Source organism: Ceratina calcarata, unplaced genomic scaffold, assembly GCF_001652005.2.
Source record: "Ceratina calcarata isolate Rehan_Ccalc_2016 unplaced genomic scaffold, ASM165200v1 scaffold554.2, whole genome shotgun sequence".
Classification (NCBI taxonomy): domain Eukaryota; kingdom Metazoa; phylum Arthropoda; class Insecta; order Hymenoptera; family Apidae; genus Ceratina; species Ceratina calcarata.
The window spans coordinates 1,184,872-1,203,029 of record NW_017176727.1 but is presented as its reverse complement, the minus strand read 5'-3'; the positions used below and the strand labels follow the sequence as shown (position 1 = coordinate 1,203,029).

The 18,158-nt window shown below is 50.1% G+C and overlaps 1 protein-coding gene across 10 annotated transcripts in view; it reads right to left on the bottom strand.

The window, feature by feature from the left end:
* br (broad-complex core protein) overlaps positions 1-17,235 on the bottom strand; it is a 30,886-nt gene extending 13,651 nt beyond the window's left edge. The window contains exons 1-2 of one of the 10 annotated variants that reach the window (XM_026817090.1): positions 3,413-4,660; positions 1,967-2,487 (exon numbers count right to left, since the gene is read on the bottom strand). The gene's annotated coding sequence lies outside the window, so the exon portion shown is untranslated. The other 9 variants (XM_026817087.1, XM_026817092.1, XM_026817091.1 and 6 more) reach the window with 9 other exon arrangements.
* Between the last annotated feature and the right edge of the window lie 923 nt (positions 17,236-18,158).

The window sequence follows — 18,158 nt, the reverse complement described above, 5'->3', positions numbered from 1 at the left end:
CTACAATCAGAAAATAATGCAACGCTGTTTAAACCGATGAAAGCACGACGCGCTTGCGTCTCGTCGTCTAATAAAATATCATGCTTCGCCAGTTGACGACCAACCAAGAAACGCTTTAAACGAAAGAGATGCCGGTTCGATCGGCATTATGCGCGCGCGCGCGCTCACGCCTTTCGCAAACGCGTACCTGTGTATGTACATCCGGCCGAAATTTTCTAGTTGCACGATAGACCGCGAGATAAGCTCGAAACCTGATAATTTTTTTATAACCGACGTTCCAAATAAAAAAAAAGTATGATTGCAACACGCTTGCAACGAGCATCTCGTTACGACCTAACCGACCCATCGAGTAGTTGATACGATCCGAGGGCGAGGATCAGAAGAAGCAGGAGGAATTTCGTCTGACCATTGAAGAGACGGGCGAAGATTATATAATATTTCGGTATCTACCGGTGTATTTAACCGGCGTGTTTACCGTAGGTGTGGCATTAGAACAGATGTTAATTTGCTTCCACTCTCCTGGAGCCACGAAAACTTATATAACTCGTGAATTAATGTGCGCGGATTCGTTGGAGGACGAGACGAACCAGAGGTGTGTCGTGCACGGAACACATGTTATTAATTCCGACGGAATAAAAATACGGGACGAACGTACGGGCAAAGCGTTCCCGTGTGCGTATGCGTGTGCGTGCTGCAAAACGACTCTTCGGAGTTTGCGGTATTTTTACGTGGCATCTAGATCCGCGGCGGACTGGTCGCTAGTCGGTAGCGTTTCGAAAGCTTGAAACGATCTTCGCGAGTCTGACGCGTAAACGCGAATGTAGATCATCGACTCATTTTTTCACTGGACGAATGGAACAGAAAAAAAAGAAGGGAGGAAGGAAGATGTACGTATCGTCCGAACGATGTCGAGAGTAGACGAAGAATAAGAATTAAAGAGTGCATGACGCGTAAAAATAGAAACGATGGATTACGCTACTTTTTATTTGCACCATACAAGAAAATTAGGTCGCCAGGCTGGAGTGAAGCCAGAACATACGATTAAATAATTCTCTCCGCCACTTATAAAAGCGCAAGCATTAAATGTATGCTGATAGTGTTATCTTAGCAAAATGATAAAAAAAACGATCTTAAAACAAATTTACAGTGCTCGTTGCTCACGTTCGTATGTGTGCGGTGCATGCCACGACGAAAGCGTCGATACAATATGGAATTAATGACTGTTTTTTTGTATTCTATAACGCGTTTATTACGATAAGGAGGAGAGGCATGGACATACTGTACGCGTACTATTTTATAACGTTTCCGTTGATAAATCGTATCGTTTGTTTCGAAAGGTATTTTTACGCTAACCGTTTCGGATAAATATGTAGTAATTAATTTGCTAACGGCAGCAGTCAAGAGAAACTAAACAAAGATCGAACGTTAAACGATACGCTGTGCCGCAATATTTTGGATACGTCCAAGTTGTTATCGGCTGCCAAAGTACGAGGAAAAAAGAAAGAAATCTTTTTCTCGTAGATACACTTTTTATCATAAGCTGCTCCACGGTGCGATTCGGAAACTGTTTTCAGACTTTTTTAGTTTGCTATCGCGCGTTGCTAAATTTATGTGTGACGAATTCGAGATAAGTTTCGCCAGTCCCGTGAAAATCCTCGGCAACGTTTTGATAATAGAATTCGGCTGTGGATTGACGTCGATTCTAGTCGAGGATAATCAAGAATGAAATTTATTTGTCGTATTTACCAAACATGCAATTGTCCGCGGAGCGTGGCTAATAAGAAAGTGAGAAATAACGAGCGAGTTACAAATCTCTTTTCGAAAATTATATACGCGATCGACTTGGCGCGAGCAGACACTGTCTTCAAATGTCATCGGCGGAATTGGTGATGAAAATTCAAAGCGAACGAATCAGCGAACGGCCGAAATGTCATGGACTGAAGGATCGGTCAACATAATACGCTACCTTTTTCCCAGCGATCGCGGCTAAACGGTTGTTAATCGGTATCGGTATTTCTAAGGCACATTCACCACCACACTATCCAGAATGTAATCACAGTTCGAAGAAAGTAGATGCGTTATCGCGAAAGCACACCTATCACTCGTCATGCCGCGTAAGCTAATGACCGTAACAATGAATCGAATTGAAACGCTCTGCGTTTTATCTGCACAACGCCACCTCGCAAAAAAGTGCGCACTTCACAAGTTCGCGAAAAAGTCCCCTACACTCGGCCACTAGTGCTGCTTCATCGTGGCGGACAATCATTCTCGGCCAAACTACTGATCCAGGATCGACGTCGGCCCACGATTCCCGTTTAACGGCGCCGTTTCTTCCTTACGTATGCGTTTTTGAATTTCGACGTGCGCCCGGATAATTCGCGATCGCCGCACAGGGCTATCGATCTATCGAGTTAAGCGTCGGGCAGGACGGACAGCATGGGAACGCGGTCACGTTGTTGACGGACGGACGGTCGCGCGTCGAACGATCTAGGAAGAAGTACGATTTCGTCGGAAGGGATGGACGAATGGAAGGAAGGAAAGAAGGAAGGAAAACCCGAGAGGAGGAGGAAAGCGAGCAGAAGAACGAGCGTAACGGAGCAACCGCGTGCGGTTTCGCGCGTGCCACGCGTGACACTTACGACGGACAACGAAGGAAGCAAAAAATGTCAAGGTAGAGGCAGATAAACATTATTTTCCGTTTCTGGGATATAGAACGACTCGTCGATATTACGATCTGAGAAATCGGCGAGGATCACGTACGGCGCGACGTCACTGGAGGTATGAACGAAATGCGAATGAGATCGGACGAAAATCAGCAGAAAAACCGCAAATTGTTCAGAAAAACCGGAAGCGAGCCTCGGAAGGAGCACGTTGGAGCAGCAGTCTACCGGTGGCCTCTTTCTCCGTCACATACCGTGCGAACTAACCCCCGAAACGTCACGTCACGACTGTGCAGCTGTGTGCCTTCGTCGACGCGGGCGTACGTCGCGGCGCGGTAGCGAGGCCGCACGAAAACGTACGAAAAGCCGGCGATCGCCGGTACGACGAGCGAGAACGACCGACAGGAGAGAGAAGGAGGTATCGTCTGACAGAGAGAGACACCGAGAGACATACACAGGGAAACACAAAGACAAGACGCATACGGACAGGCATACATACGCGGGCGGATGGACAGTGACACTGATGGCAGAGAGGGACAAGAAGACGGAGAGGAAAAAAGAGAGAAAGGGGGAATGAGCGGAGAAAAAGAAAGATGGGGAGACGGCGAGCAGATTTCGTCGGGAATCGTGGAGGACGCGTCTGGAATTTTTACCACCGCCTGTACCTCTGGAGAAACGGATTTCCTTGCGGTTCTGGGAAACGGAAGAGGTGCACGCGTGTCACAATCTTTCGAAAAGGTAACGAGGTTTACCTTGTGGCACCTGTCGTGTCAGACACGTCGCACACGTGCGCTCCGTTCCTCCTGCCCCTCTTCGAGTCTCGCGGTTCAGAAGCGCATCCTTCGAGCGCAGGCTGCGCCGCTTTTTCGCACGTTCGCTCTCGCAGATGCGGTCGCGAGATCCCCGTGTTATCACGCGTCGAAGCTGACAGTGACAGCAGCACGTAATTACCCTAAAAGACTAACTTCGTTCCTACGCGTCGCGTTACACACTTGTATTCGCGTTCGATCTGCGACGACGAGAGGAGAGAATAAGGTTTCCGCGAGAGGATAGGCCTGCAGACAGCGGAAGACACGAGGGGAGAAGTCTGAGACTTTGGTTGACGATGCAACGCTCAGGCAGTGGCACAGTACGCGCGCCTCGAGCCAAAGATAGAGATAAATAAAAGAACGTAAAGAAGAACGGTTGCTCAACTGGCTCTTTTAATTCGTCATGATGTCTCAGCTCGACACAGTTGCTTCGTGCGACCGTAGGTCATTCCCGCGAAATACGAAAACACCGGCGAACGTGGTCGTCGAGAGACGGCTGCGGATCTCGTGGCAACGCGCGGGAGTTTCGAACCGGTCTGTCGCACGCACGACCCACCTAGCCACGTGTTTCTCTGTTCGGGATGCAAGCAGCCACCGTTACGCAAATTGCCGCGCGTTTCACTCCGGAATGCGAAGCTTCTCTCGCCGCTCCGTTCCACCGAGACACTACTACCACCACCACCACTACCGGCCAGCATCAACCACCACTACTACCACCGCCCGCTCGAAGCGAATAGAGCGTGTATCGTAGCGCGTGGACTCGCGGATGATAGGAGTCACCGCACCAACCGCTGACACGTCCCGAGACGAAGTCACTGTGGTGCAACACGTTCCGCGAGTACGTTCCGGGGAAGGGAGGTGGAACCCCTCGTGTTTAAGGGTGGTGTGCAACAGAGAAGGAACTGTGACAGACGGAAATAAAAGAAAATGTAAGGTGTGCGCAAGGCGAAGTAACGTGTCGTATCGTGTCCGTGTCGTGTGTCGCGTCGTGTCACCACGAACGACACCACGAACCGAGCAGCAGCGAGAGTACAGGCTGCAGCTCCCGAGCCTGGTTAGGACTAGCATGCGGGGGGGAACAGTACCCGCCGGCCGCCGTTATTCTTTATCGGAGCATGAGACATCTGTCGTAATAAGTGCGGACTAAAAAATAGTGCGTACGCAGAAGGAGAGAGCGAGAAAGAGTAGAGGAAGGAGAGAGGAGAGAGCAATGAAGAAAAGAGAGCCCGATGCCGCCCGCCGTTGGTGGGGAGCTTTATGCCTGTGGCCGCGTCTCCTCTTTTACCCCGCTACACCCTTGCCCAGCCCGCCTCTTTTCTCTTCTCTTCTTCTTTCGTCTCTCCTCTCTTTCACTCTCTCTCTCTCTTTTTCTCCCTCGCTATCTCTCTTCGCGCCGCACTCCCCCTCTGAGTCTACCTCTCTCTTCCCTACGGGCCCACCCTTCTTCACCCGTTAGCCCACGAGACGAAAATGCGCAAAGCTAACGACTTCCAATTAAAAGCGGTGGAGCTGGAATTTTAAAGGCGCCACCGCTCTACCAGCTCCGATTCGCGTGGCTCGCGTACTTCGGATTATCGCAGATAGATTGCCACCCCGATCATCCAGTTCCGATTCGTATGTCCAATACCCGTGATCATGGTCACAGTCTCCGGCAAGATTTACGTACATTACGACTGAACCGAAACTCACGCCGATCATCGATAAGAGAGCTTCGGTCAGGTTCGACTTGCCGCCTACTCTCGTACGATCCCCCTTATTATCGTTGCTGGTTGAGAATAAACCTGTCTTATCGAATTCTCGATGCACGTGTAACCACGTTCACCGATACGTATGATATTTTAACGAGGAACGACGATGCCCCCGCCGTCGAAACAGGGAGAGAGTCTAGCCATCCATCTATTCGACAGCCGGCCTGTCTCGCGATCCCTCCTGCCATCCTGCTCCTGCTAAGCTCGCGCCCGCAGCTACTACCCCCTCCGCCGTTGCTGTAGGCGACCCCACTCGATTCGCCCCTCAAAAAATCATTACGCCCTTCCGCGGGCTGCGCATGAACGCGGTTTTAATTCGCTACTAGAAAAGTAAAATGTAAACGCCGCTGGATGAGAGGGATGCGGCGGGGTGCCGCGGGGTCGAATGGGAGTTGGTACGGGCTTAGGAAGAAGGGCGAGGGGCGTGAGGAACCGGGCGAAAAGGGCGGAGGGGCCACGGCGAGAAAGACAGACTGAAAAAGAGGTGGGTAAGCTGAGGGAAAAAGCGTACTATGGAGCGAGAGAAAGCGAGAGTGAGAGAGGAGCGAGGAGACGAAAAAGAGTGACGGATAGATAGTAGGAGAAAGAGGGAGACAAAGTTTCGCGGATGTAGTCGAGGACGAGGCGAACGAGGACGAGGAACACGACGACTGTAAGAGCGCGACGCGACGTATAACAGATCCTTTTTCCACCGACACGACAGAAAGAGGAGGACCAGAAGCGAGAGGGGACGACGGAGGAGGACGACAGAGCCGGGCGAAAGAGGAGGATACGCTCCCCTACTTCTCTAGGGGTTCCATTGTAATATTTATTGATTGGATTCCTAGGAGCCAAAGCTGAGGGCTGTGGCACCTATACTTCGACTACATTGCCTAGAAATGTTTCCGAGAGCTAGCTGACAGAGCCCGTTTTCCCGATTCCTCTCCCGGTTTTCTTCTCCGGTCCGCGCCGACCGCCGGAGGAACGTTCCACTGACCTTGGTCGAATAATTCACGGTAAATAGCCGTGAGCCAGATGCAGCTCTACTAATCACGAAATAAATTTCGTCCACAAAAAGGAAGCGTTATTCGATCAACGATTTCTATCGCTCGCGGAAAAAAAGCGAAATCGGGGAAAATATGCGTTAACACCGTTATACGTTAATCTCTTTACAGCGATTGTATAAAATACACGTAAATAAAACGAACTTGTTTTCTATTGCGTGCAGTTGTTCGGAAAAAAAGGATCCACTATTCGCGCGATGAATCACGTTTCCCAGTTTATTTCCCTGATTAAAGCATACCGCCGTATAAAAGGGGGATGAGTACAAACTAGCTTATTCTATTTTTTTTTCTTTTCTTTTTTTTTTTAAAGACCAATTGACACAGAAAAGGAGCTTCCTGAACTGCGTCGTCTCTATTCCGATTCGACGATGCGCCATTGAAACAGAAACAGTGACTCGGCTTTTTCATCCCCTCCCCAATCTATCGGTGAACGATACATTGAACGTCGTTTCCTATGGAATACGCCACACCAAGAGTCTATGAGTCAGTTGCCCTTGAACGTGCATATTCAGGATGCGGCGCACCGCTTGTCTGCTCCGCGGGCAGACCTTCGCGTTTACAAAATCGAGACTCAGAGTTAAAAAAAAAAAAAAGAATAGGCGCGAAGAGGAGAAGCCGAGGGACCGCGCGCGTGTTAACGAATGCGTGATGCGCTTAGCCAGCTCGCGGGAAGGAGAGCGTCGTCGCGTTTAAACGTTGAATTGCGGTAAATACGGCTCGAGGATAATGCATAATAACGAGGAGCGTAAATGAACGCGAGGTCGGATGTAGCGCTTGGCCAAAGCCGCGCGTGTAGGGGAAAATGCAGATGTTTCGACCGGTCCTTCGTGGACTCGTACACACGGTTCTTTCGCAGCTCCACCTGCGCTAGATTCGATCGCGTGATACACGATCCTTTCCTCTCCTCTTTGTCTCACGGGTCCGAACGGCCCGTAACCTTGCAGGTGCGCGAATTTGGAAACGGTTTCTGAAATAAGAAATTCGTTTCCCACGCGCGCGAATCGGTCGAATCCCTGCGTTTATTTATGCCGTCCCGAGACTCTCGAGTTAGATGTCTTGAAATACACAAAGGATGTGCGACCCGATATTTAATTAGGTCAAAACCTCTGCACCGTGAAAATAACTAAATTCAGAAATCGACGTTTCCTCGGCTCCAAATAGGAAACTGGGCATGCCACATAGTGATCTGTGTCACTGTTTCTCGTTCAAAACTATGTCTCACGGAATCCTGCACCGAGACACTCCTAGCAAGCACTTGTACCATTTCACGGTTTCTTTCCAGTTCACTCACGCATATTAGTACGTACTAATTCCCACCATACTACATCATGCGTCTGCTCCTTCAACGTCTCGCCCTCTGCTTTACGTACAACGTTTAAATAAATAAGAAAACCTATGAAATTACGATGTCTTCTTTTCGTCCATCCTAGATATCGTTAGACGAGAGAAAAATATTCTTATAATCGTCAGATCAAGAGACTTTTCTATTCGTTGCGTTTCAAATTATTATCAAAAGAAAACCTAATCCTTTGTACAGAAAGCCGAGGCACTAAATATTTACGATCGGAGTTGCTCAGAATCTGTTCTCCAATATCCTTGCTCCAATAGAAGAAGAATAAGAAGACGACTACTTCACGTTCCTTTTAAATGGTTCGTTTTGTCGCGGAGATTTAGTCGACGATTATCGGACGCAAACGCGGATTTCAATATCCCACGATTAACCCAGCATCGTTGAACCAATTAATGAAAATTAAGGGAACCGAAAAAGAATCGAGAGAAAGGAAGACACGGTTTGTTCGTACTCGCGGTGCCTGGTACACCGAGGAAGCCTCAAAAGCGCCCTTTTCGGCAGTTTTGAACCCCGGTTGTGCTCATTAACCCGGCGCACCTGCCAGTTAACGCGCTTGCCAACAACCGCCGCATGAATTCGTCCCAATAGACAGAAACTGCAGCGATAAAGAATATCATCCTCTTTAGGCGCGACCGTACATGCGTCCTAAATGCACTCTACACACGCGAGGCTTTCGTGGGGGGTGAGACAGAGGCAGCAGGGCAAGAATATGCGGGGTCTGAGTCCTCCTCTGCTCTCTTTCTCTCTCCTTCACTCAGTGACTGCATCGTACGTGCCCTCACCACCTTTTTCCTTTCTCCTCCCCTTCCACCGATTCTCTCCTTCCCATCACCTCCGTTCCTCCTCATCCCTCGGTCCCTCGCTAGTGTGTTTCGTTCGAACCGGTACCCTTTTCCCTCCCTCCTACTGCATTCGCAAACATTTGGTGGCCGTTGACCTCGAACAGGCTAATCCGCCGGCAGCCAAACAACCAATTATTTCTTTTCATCGGTATAGTCGTGGCGGCCAATACACCGTGAAACGTGGGAATGTGTTAGGAACAGACGATGCCATCGCCGTGTCAGGTGAGAATTGCTCGGTCAATTTCCTTCCCGCGATCTCCGACTCTACTTCAAACAAAACCGAACGCTGCGGCTCTAGAACTCACAAGTACCCAGAAGACTAACGACTCCGTATACGATCTTTTTAGCTGACCTGTTTACATAAGAATTGTGAAAATAACGAAAATAGCTACTTGATATCACCTACGGATTAGTCACCGGCCGATTGTTTCATAAGCGTCATCGAAATAAACGTTCGTACGCAAGGCACTCAATAAATTTTTACGAGGTGTTAAAGATTTTATAGAAAAAAAAATATAGTGAAGAAACAAGAGGAACCAATAAAGCATCGAGTGAACGCTGGAAAAGGCCGGGCGCGCGACACGTCTCCCTGTCTGCCTAGTAATAGATACACACTACTTGCAGCGCGGCCTAGTGCGCGTCTATTCCGATACTATTCCACTGCAACTACGGTTAACTATCGCTGCGCTCGCACTACTGCAACCGGCTGCGACTACGTCGCCTTCCACTACTACGCGTTCGGCGCACCTAAAACCACCGCGCCATACACTAACGACTCCAATTTAACTCGAGAGCACTTATTTTAGAACGACGCTATCTATCATGGATGATCCTAGCATTTTCACTACTTCGAACAAATGTGCTGGTGCATTGTTTGCCCTCGGCGAGGCGCTTAAAATATTTCAACGGAAATACACGTTGGAAATCGAACGATAGTTATTAAAACGAGTACAAAATTTGCGTTTAAGACGGCTCACTTTTTCCAGTTTGCCGGACGACCAGCACGACGTGTACCGACCCACTTTTCAATCGGTGTTCGCGCGATTAATTAAGACACGATGATCCACCGAATATTTCCGTCGTCGCTTAAAAATACTGGAAATGGGTCACCGACTGTATTTTTAATTGAACCACAGACGCCCACGTAGACGATGCATTTGTCACCATCGTGCCCGTTCGCTAATTCTCGTCGATCAAACCGCGCGGGACAACGAGTTCCATTCAATTTAGATCGGGTGGGCAAAAACGCGCGATCGGTTTCCACGGAATCCCGGAAGCATGCCCCAAAGAACGAGAGGGAAAGACGGTCAGAGGGAACCGAGATCTCGGACGAAGACACGTTCTTGCACCTACCAAGGGACCGTTATTCTCAGAGGCGTCACCCATTGAAGCTTACCCGGGGAAGGGGGCAGAGGACGCGAACTTCTTCGCTGAACCGATCTGTAAATGGCACGAACTCTCGCGCCAGAGCGAAAGCCCGCAAACGAAGCGGATAGACGGCGGCAGGCCGAACGAGGCGAGCCACCGACGCGCCGCGTCGTGACAATTTTTTTCATCGGGACGTTGTGGGCGCGCGCATGTGCACATGTGCGTGTAACACACGACGAAACAAAGAATCAACGAAGGAACCTCGCTTGCATAAATACCCACTCCTTCGTTGATACAAGTTTGGCTGGATAGGAGTCAGCGCGAAATTCGTCATAATCAACTGCATGGTCCCGGAATTTTTAAGGTGTTGCGAAATCGGCAGGCCCATTGTCTTCCCTCTAATTCGGCGGCGGTCAGTTACCATACCACGATACTGTTATCTTCATTATATACGCGCACTGCTAATTAATCAGGATTCCATGCGACATCCGGCCGCTTTTACGCGGAAAGAATTTCTGCCGATGAAACGTGGAACGTTTGATGCGCGTCAACCTTGGTGCGTTCCGTCTTTTGGCAAGCTTTCTCGATCACCACGATTTAAAACTCGATCTTCCTTGCAAGCACGCGAAAGGAGCTTTTCAATCCGTAACCGTTTTCATAGTAATAAAATTAAAAAGAATCATAGTTAAACATAAGAAATTCGATCTCGTTATACGCCAGATATCCAATGCGTATATTCAAATGCATGCGAACGTGTCGCCAGTGCTTCTCATGATGGCCAGTGTTTCTCCGTAATGTACAGGCTAGGAGAGTGGACGATGGGTTGTGATGAATTTCAATGAACGGCCACGCGAGGTGCATATTTGCCTAGCAAAGGCTGAATCGGGCCCCGATAAGATACCGCGCAGTCGATCGTGTTCGCGATCTCATGATCGTATATTTTTAATCAGCTCGTAAAAACTGTTTTTCATAGATAAAGAGCGCGATCGTCATCGAATCAAGGTCGGAGAGGAGGACGAAATTTACGACCTACCGAATTTCAGCCAGTGTATACACACGACAAATCGTATACAATTGCCGTGGATACGTGGATCGTAAATCGCGAGGCAAAGGCCATCGTTAAATCTTCGCCGAGGTTATTCTAGCATCCGGCTCGCCTAAATAACGTATTCAAGCCGGAGTCTAATTTCGCAGATAACACACGACCGTCGCGTAATCTAGTTACTAGGCGTCTAATCTAATCGGTCGATTCAGATTATGTGCGTGCATACCTGCGCGTAGACAGTGTGCGTGCGAATAGTATCGAGGCGAAAAATTTGACTACAGCTGCAGACCCCGCCGCTCGTTCGTCGCGAGCGTGACTCGTCGAACGGTTTGCGATGAAGGCGGCAACGATGTACGCCGCTCATTAAATTTAATTAGACTCCCTTTTATTTTTAAAAATGCCTCTTAACTGGGTCGATCTCCTAGAAGTACGATATATTTTTTCGACAGCTTACGATGCTTCTTGTCTCGTTAACCCTCCCTCGCATCCCTACCATAACCGATTGTACGTTCATTTTCACGGACACCAAATTCTTATCTCAGTACCGCGCATTGTTTTGTTGTTCCTTATCGCGGCCAAGAATCTCCACGCGTAATAATCGCTATCTAGGCTTTGTAACTCGTTACCGATTATGTACACATAGAAATCTACATCGAAGGACACGACCACACTTCTTCCTCCACTTCCTCTTTCGTAATGTGTATCTAAATACGCTACGGAGCTAAGCCGTGCGCGACAACGATTATTCGGCTCTCAAGAATCGACTGCGATCAATTCCGGCGAACTGCGATCACCTAACCGCATCGATATAGCACGGCTAATTGGAGTAAAGCACGATGAGACGGAATTGTTGCGGTAACGACGAAACGGCAATGCACACGCGACTCTGCCCTCATCCGAGATATAGTCTAACTCGGCCAGAGAAAACGGGAGGTACCGGAGAAGAGAAAGGGAGAAATAACGGGTGCGAGAGGAGAAGCGGTACCTTCCACCGTTCAAGGAGAACAAACCGTTATCGGTGGATATAACCCTTTCCACGGGCGCGCAGCTGTCCGTTGAGAAAATCGAGAACGACGCCCTGCAACGAGACGGTGCACCGAAATTTCGATTGCATTAAAATTTAATTCGAAATTGATTCATGCTCATTTTAAACGGCGTTTGCTCTAAATAGAAAGTCAAAAGAAGATTTAGGTCGCAATTACAAGCACTTCAGAATCGGAGCAACAGATATCACGGACAAACGATCATGTCGACTGATTTTGTCGCGAGGTGTTACATCCTGGCCGAGAACGAGGCCAATCGAAAAATCCAGTGCAAGTAAAAATACAGAACTGGATTTTGCAACAAAGGATTGCTTATTTATTATTGTTTCATGGACGTTCTAAGGAATGAAGGGTGCGCGCGAGGGGAGTTGTTAAATTATTTGAATCTGTAAGAGTGTGTGCGGTTGGATCGGTGAAAATGAACTCGTCGAAGCGGGAAACAACATTTCGACACGACGCGACGTAAAGTGGTTCATGGCAAACGAAGCGTTTTGCCGACTCATCGAACGTCTCGTTTCGACGGTGGGTTGCTAAAAAATTGTAGGTAGGAGGTAAGTATTGGTAGGTAAGTTCATATAAAAATCCGATTCTCCTTTGCGGGGCGGACGCGCTTGGAAAGGCGGTTCACCGGCGGGTCTTTCTCTCTCTTATGTATACGTATGTATTACGTCGCTCGTCGCCACGAGTTTCGCACGCATTTACGCGGCTACGCGTACGCTTACGCGTGTGCGTGCAGGTAATACGTGCGTAAGCCGACGAGTGCACGCGAGCACGAAACGTACGCAACCAGAAGAGAGCACCTGGGCATCTATGCGTCATTGTGGACGATAAAAAAAGCCGTAAGGCTAACATAGCACAAGGAGAACGTCGACAAAACGGCGTTGCGAGAGACTAGTAAAGCTGGTTTGTCTTTTCCCTCTTTCCTAACGGAGCAGGGAGGTGTTAGCAGCGATGTAGCCGGTCCACGATATCCTCTCGCCGATCGCTCCTTCAGGAAGGCGAAGAACAATTTTTTTTCCGAAGTATACTTTAGAACGTAAATAGAAACCCGGAACAAAAGGTCTCGGTATCTGTTTCGCGACGACATTTTTCCAAAGGAAACGGGTGGAGTACAGACAGTAACGCGCCGTGTGTAAATTGCCGAGACTATCTGTTGAGATCTAAAAGAACAGAATACGAAACAAGCCGACGAGAATCCTTCTAGCGAGGACAAATTCGATGAGTTCGTAGGCGAGCGTCGAAGTCTTCAAGGCTCCTGGATCACGGGTCCAAACTCACGTTCAAGGATTGGCTTTATACTTACAGAGGAATTTTTATTGGTACGGCGTGCGGCGCGACGAGTTCGCTCCGACTGACGCGCAACCCAACAGAAGCACGCGAGGGAATCGCTGATTTTTTTTCAGTAGCCGCGCTCGGAAAACACAGATTGTCATCGAAAGAAAAAGAGATGTATTTTCTTCTTAATTTTTCTTTTACATCGCCACCCTCTTTCCTCATCTCTCGCTGCAGCATACTTCTACGGGGTTTCTCTCCCCGCTCTCACCCCCGCGTGTTCGTTTGGTATCGTGAGATCTATTTATATCTAGTCGGTCGGTGTTTTCAACTTGCAGCGGCATCGTGTAACAAACGCGCGTCGCTCGTAAAAATAGGGGATCTGCACGATACGTTGCACGACCCAGAGCGAAGGGGACAAGAGAGTAGGGTAGGGAGACGAAGACGGATGAACGAGGAGGAGAAAGCGAAGGATAGAGCGGAAAAGAGCGAGAGAATTCGTGAAGCGTCCGGAGTCCGGAGAGTCGTGTCAGCGTAGGCTCGGGACGATCATCGCGAAAGCGCACCTCCGCCCTGAGGTTTCTCTCCCCTCGATGCCGCAGTGAAATCGTGGAAAGACGGAAAAGCGGACGATCTAGCCGCGGCAGGTACGATAAGAGGTGGAGAGTCGAAGTACCGAGAGATGGTGTCTCGGCAAAATAGAGGCAGTGCTAACGCGGCCAGATTGCCACCAAATTAGCATGACCTTGCAAGGAACCTACCACTTCCGATCCCATTGTACGACTATCCGCGTCGGGTTTTCCTGACACGTTGGTCCAAAAACAACCGTTCGCTGGCGTGCAATAAAAACGAATCATCGTCGCGATCGCTGGGACGAAACGAAACTCAGTTTAATTGAATCTCGCCAACAGCGGGTCGACGTTTGCTCGCGCGCGGACTGGCGGAAAGAGAGGAAAAGAGAAGCGAGAGAGAGAGAGTGAGAGCGAATACGTCGTTTTACGAGACGCGGAATTTTTCGTGAATGAACGCCGGCGAAAAAAGAGAGAAAGGAAAGCGAGTGAGTAGAGTGAGAAGGAGAGACAAGAAACGCGACGGGGTGCAAAAGAGTGAGAGAAAAAAAGGGGAGAGAGAGAGAACGAGAGGGAGAGTGGTCGGGTACGCAGGAGCGACTAGGAAAACCGGGCAAAAAACACGGAGAAAACGAGAGTGAACGTAGAGCAGCAGGGTCGAGCTTAACGTACGTACACACGGTACTCGTAGTAACACGCGGCCTGGAGCGGGCGCGCGACAAAAGGATCGAGCGCTCGCAGACGGATTACGTCATTTCCCAGGCAACCTCTAACGTCTGGCATTATGTTCGTCTAGCGGTCGTCTAGCCGCGCGGCAATCCCTCCATGTGCACGGACAAACACGCTACTAACTAGCGCCGGGTACGCGCCTACCTTTCACGGTCGCGCGCTGCTCTTTACACGCGGCATCCCACGTCTACTATACGTACTCTACCGCGACGGGTTAACTAGCTGCGCGTAGACACGCGAGACGTGTCCGTGAACACCGACGAAATCGCGCTTACGATACCGTCTAGCTATGTACACGCGGTGCCCGATGTATGCGTGCGTTCTCCACATACGTATGTACATGCTTTGAACGAATGCACATGTAGCGGCGAGTATAGGCACATGCAACAGCAGCGCTCACACCACGCGAAATGAACGGACACGCGATATTCGACGAATCTGCGTGGTGTGCGTGTACGCGTGCATGCGACGCGCGCGAGCACGATTCACGATGCACACACGCGCCCAATCTTTTCCGTTTCTCTCGCTCTAACGCATCGCGAACAGACCGTTGTTTCTTCTTTGTTACGCAAACACGCATATACACTCTTTCTCTCTACGCCTCTTTCATTTGTCTCTTTTTCGCGTACGGTTTTTCTGGGTGTATCTCTGTCAAGCATAAAGTTTCTCTTTTTCATTCGTACTCTCTATCGGACGCGTCTCTCGCTCTAGAAGCCGACAAGCGGCCGAAGGCCACTACTCTCAGCTGTGAACGTACCTTGATCGTCGAACGCGAAGTAAAGTGTGGGACTCCTTTGCCCGGTGTCCTTGTCGTCGGTGCTAAACCCACCGTTTGACTGTCGGATACGATGATCGCGACGAGCAGCCTTCTTTTCCTGTCCTATGTCGGCCGCCTTCTGTGTGCCGATTTCTGGCTGCTCCTCCTCTTCTGTCTCTCCAATCCACGCACAGTCGACGAGTTTGAATTCTGCTTCGGATTTCCAAAACCACTTAATCGTTACTCACGGCCTCGTTCGTTTCGGTGGATACCGGTAATACTCGTAGGTCCATCCTCGTGAAAACGATCGCACGACTAACGCACAGGACTCGACGTGCAATTCGCGTGTCTCGAACCTCAATTATCGTGAACAACGTGGACCGCGTACGATGCGTACTGAACCACGCGACTCGTGTCTCGGAATCTCGACGGGCATCGACGAAAGAACACGATCGATGATGTTTTGTTTTTCCCGATCAGTCAACTACCACAGCGGACGATCGTCCTTTATTTCCTTGCTCGAGAATCCGTGTATCCTCGACACGAAAAAACCAACGCACTTTTCCTCGCCCGCAAACCCTGTAGCCCAATTGCTTTCACTTATTCGTACTGTCGCTGTCGTATGAACCGTTGAACGTACGTGTGCAGTTATATTACGCTTGCTCCGTATATCTCGGTACACGCGGATGTCACTCGCGCTTCGAAGGACGTACGGGGCGAAGGATACACGTCCTCGAAGGAGCAATCGTTGGAGTCTGCGTGTATAACGTAACAGCGTGGTACCGTGTCACGATGAATGACGTGGATCCTCTGTCCCTTTTCTCAATGCGTGCAACCACGAATCACCGTAAATTGGTATCCACGACGATGATTCGCATCGATGTCCAAACGACGTCCGACAACTTCACTGTTTCCTCTTCTCGATCGCTCTTCCTCCTTCCATGTCGTCACGGATAAAAATCGCGAACAGAAAATGAATGAAAAGAAAAAAAAAAAGAAATAAAACAATCAGCGTATCACGCACTCCCGATGATACGATGATTCCGACAACGACGACGTGGCAGATACCGAATTGCAAGACTGATCGCACGTACGAGGATCGACGAGATTTATGGGAAATGATCTACAACGGAGTATCGACGAATGTAGGATATCTGTTGTCGGCCAGTAAAAGAAGAAGCGGTAAAGAATCCCGCGGTAAAGTATCCGGTATTATCTTGCGGGACGACACCATCGAGCGAAGGACCAGCTCCCTGCCGCTTCTTTGGGACACACCGGGGGACTACCTAGTCGTAGAGTGATTGGGAACGCGACTGGCCAAAGCACTTGATTCGCGCGCGGTTCGGTTTGCCCGTTGCTGCGCCTCTCCCGTGCAGTTTTTTCGGCGGTCTCGTGGTATGCGTGCATGCGCGTGCATGTATGCGTGCGCCCGCGTGCTCCTGTGTCCGTGTCCCTCGGACTTTTTCTCTCTCTCTCCTTCCTCTTCGTTCTTCCTGTCCCTCTCTCGCTCTTCTCCGCTGTTACACTCGACCGTGTTTCTCTCCCTGCACGCGCGCGTACCGGCTTAACTCGACCGCTTGTATTATTCTTCTTGTCCGCACGACTGAATTTCCGTAGGTGTGCGTCCACTCTCTTTACACGCGTGCAACTCGCGTGTCCGTGTACGCGTTTTCACACGCGTGTCCCGCGCGCAATCAGGTAAAGCGCTTTTCGTGCGTTGTTCGACTCCGTCGTCGTGATCGACGTCGTCTTCGTCCTCGTCCTCGTCCTCGTCCTCGTCGTCGTTATGCCGACTCGTCTCCGTCGACGTGATCGTGAGTCGTAGCGTGGTGTGTCGTCGCCTGTACACGTCCGTTCCGATCCGCTCTCGTCGTTGCTGCGTGCGTGCGCGCCCTGGGTAGGCGAGGGTATAGTTACCGAAATGTTAACCTCGTGGAACCACTTTTTATTGAGTGTCGCAAAATTCATAGGAACCTCGCGGAAGGAGAAGAGGGGCACCGGCCCGAGTTCTCTCTCTCTCTTTCTCCCTCGTCCTGTCCCTTTCTTTCTGTATGTTCTCTCCACGTTGGCGGGGTTAACGCGTGAGAGGGGCGGCAACCCCCACCTAAGCTCTCACTCGTGCCCCTCGCTACCCCTCCGACTATACTCGACTACCCTCCTCCTCCACACGACCACCACCTCCTCCTCCTCCGCCACCACCACCTCCTTCTCCTCTTCCTCCTGCTGCGAACAGCCTGGTCCTCGCCAATTCTTTGGCCCCACCACTTCCTCGCTAGTGGTCCCCCAACCCTCGCTTTGTCCCTCTCTCTCCCTCTTGTCCTCCGCGCAACTCCTCTTCCATGCAACTCTTCGTTCGTTCGTTCGTTCCCCTCGCCCGTCTCACGAGTCTCGACCGTTCGCCTTCCCTCCCTCGCTGCTTCTCGTCACCGACAGTTTCTCTCTTCGTCACTCCACACCCCGAACCTCGACCCCTAGCCCACGTCTCTCTATCCGTGCTTGTATCTCCATCTTTTTCTCGCGATTGCCTTTCCTACGCTCTTCCCATTCTATTCGCCCCTGCCTGCACCCGAACCTAACCCTATCTCTGTTTCGTTTCTTCCTCATCCTCCCTTACTCCCTTCTCTTGCCTAGTATTCCCTTGCACACCCTTCACGTGCTACTTTCTTCTCACTCCGGTCACAACTCTATCTCTTTTCCACTTCTCAATTCGCGTCGTGACATCTCTTTCCTTCCATTGCTTCTTCTTCTCGCTCGCACTATCTTCTTTTCTTTCCCCTCGTTCTTGGTCCAAACCCTATCGCGGCATTTAGCCGTGCCTACATAGCCGAACTTCTGTAAAGTCAACTACGCATCGAATAGTCTTGCCGATTTTTCTGTCAACCGGTACGATCCACTATTACTAGCGCGGCAGGCACTGCAGCA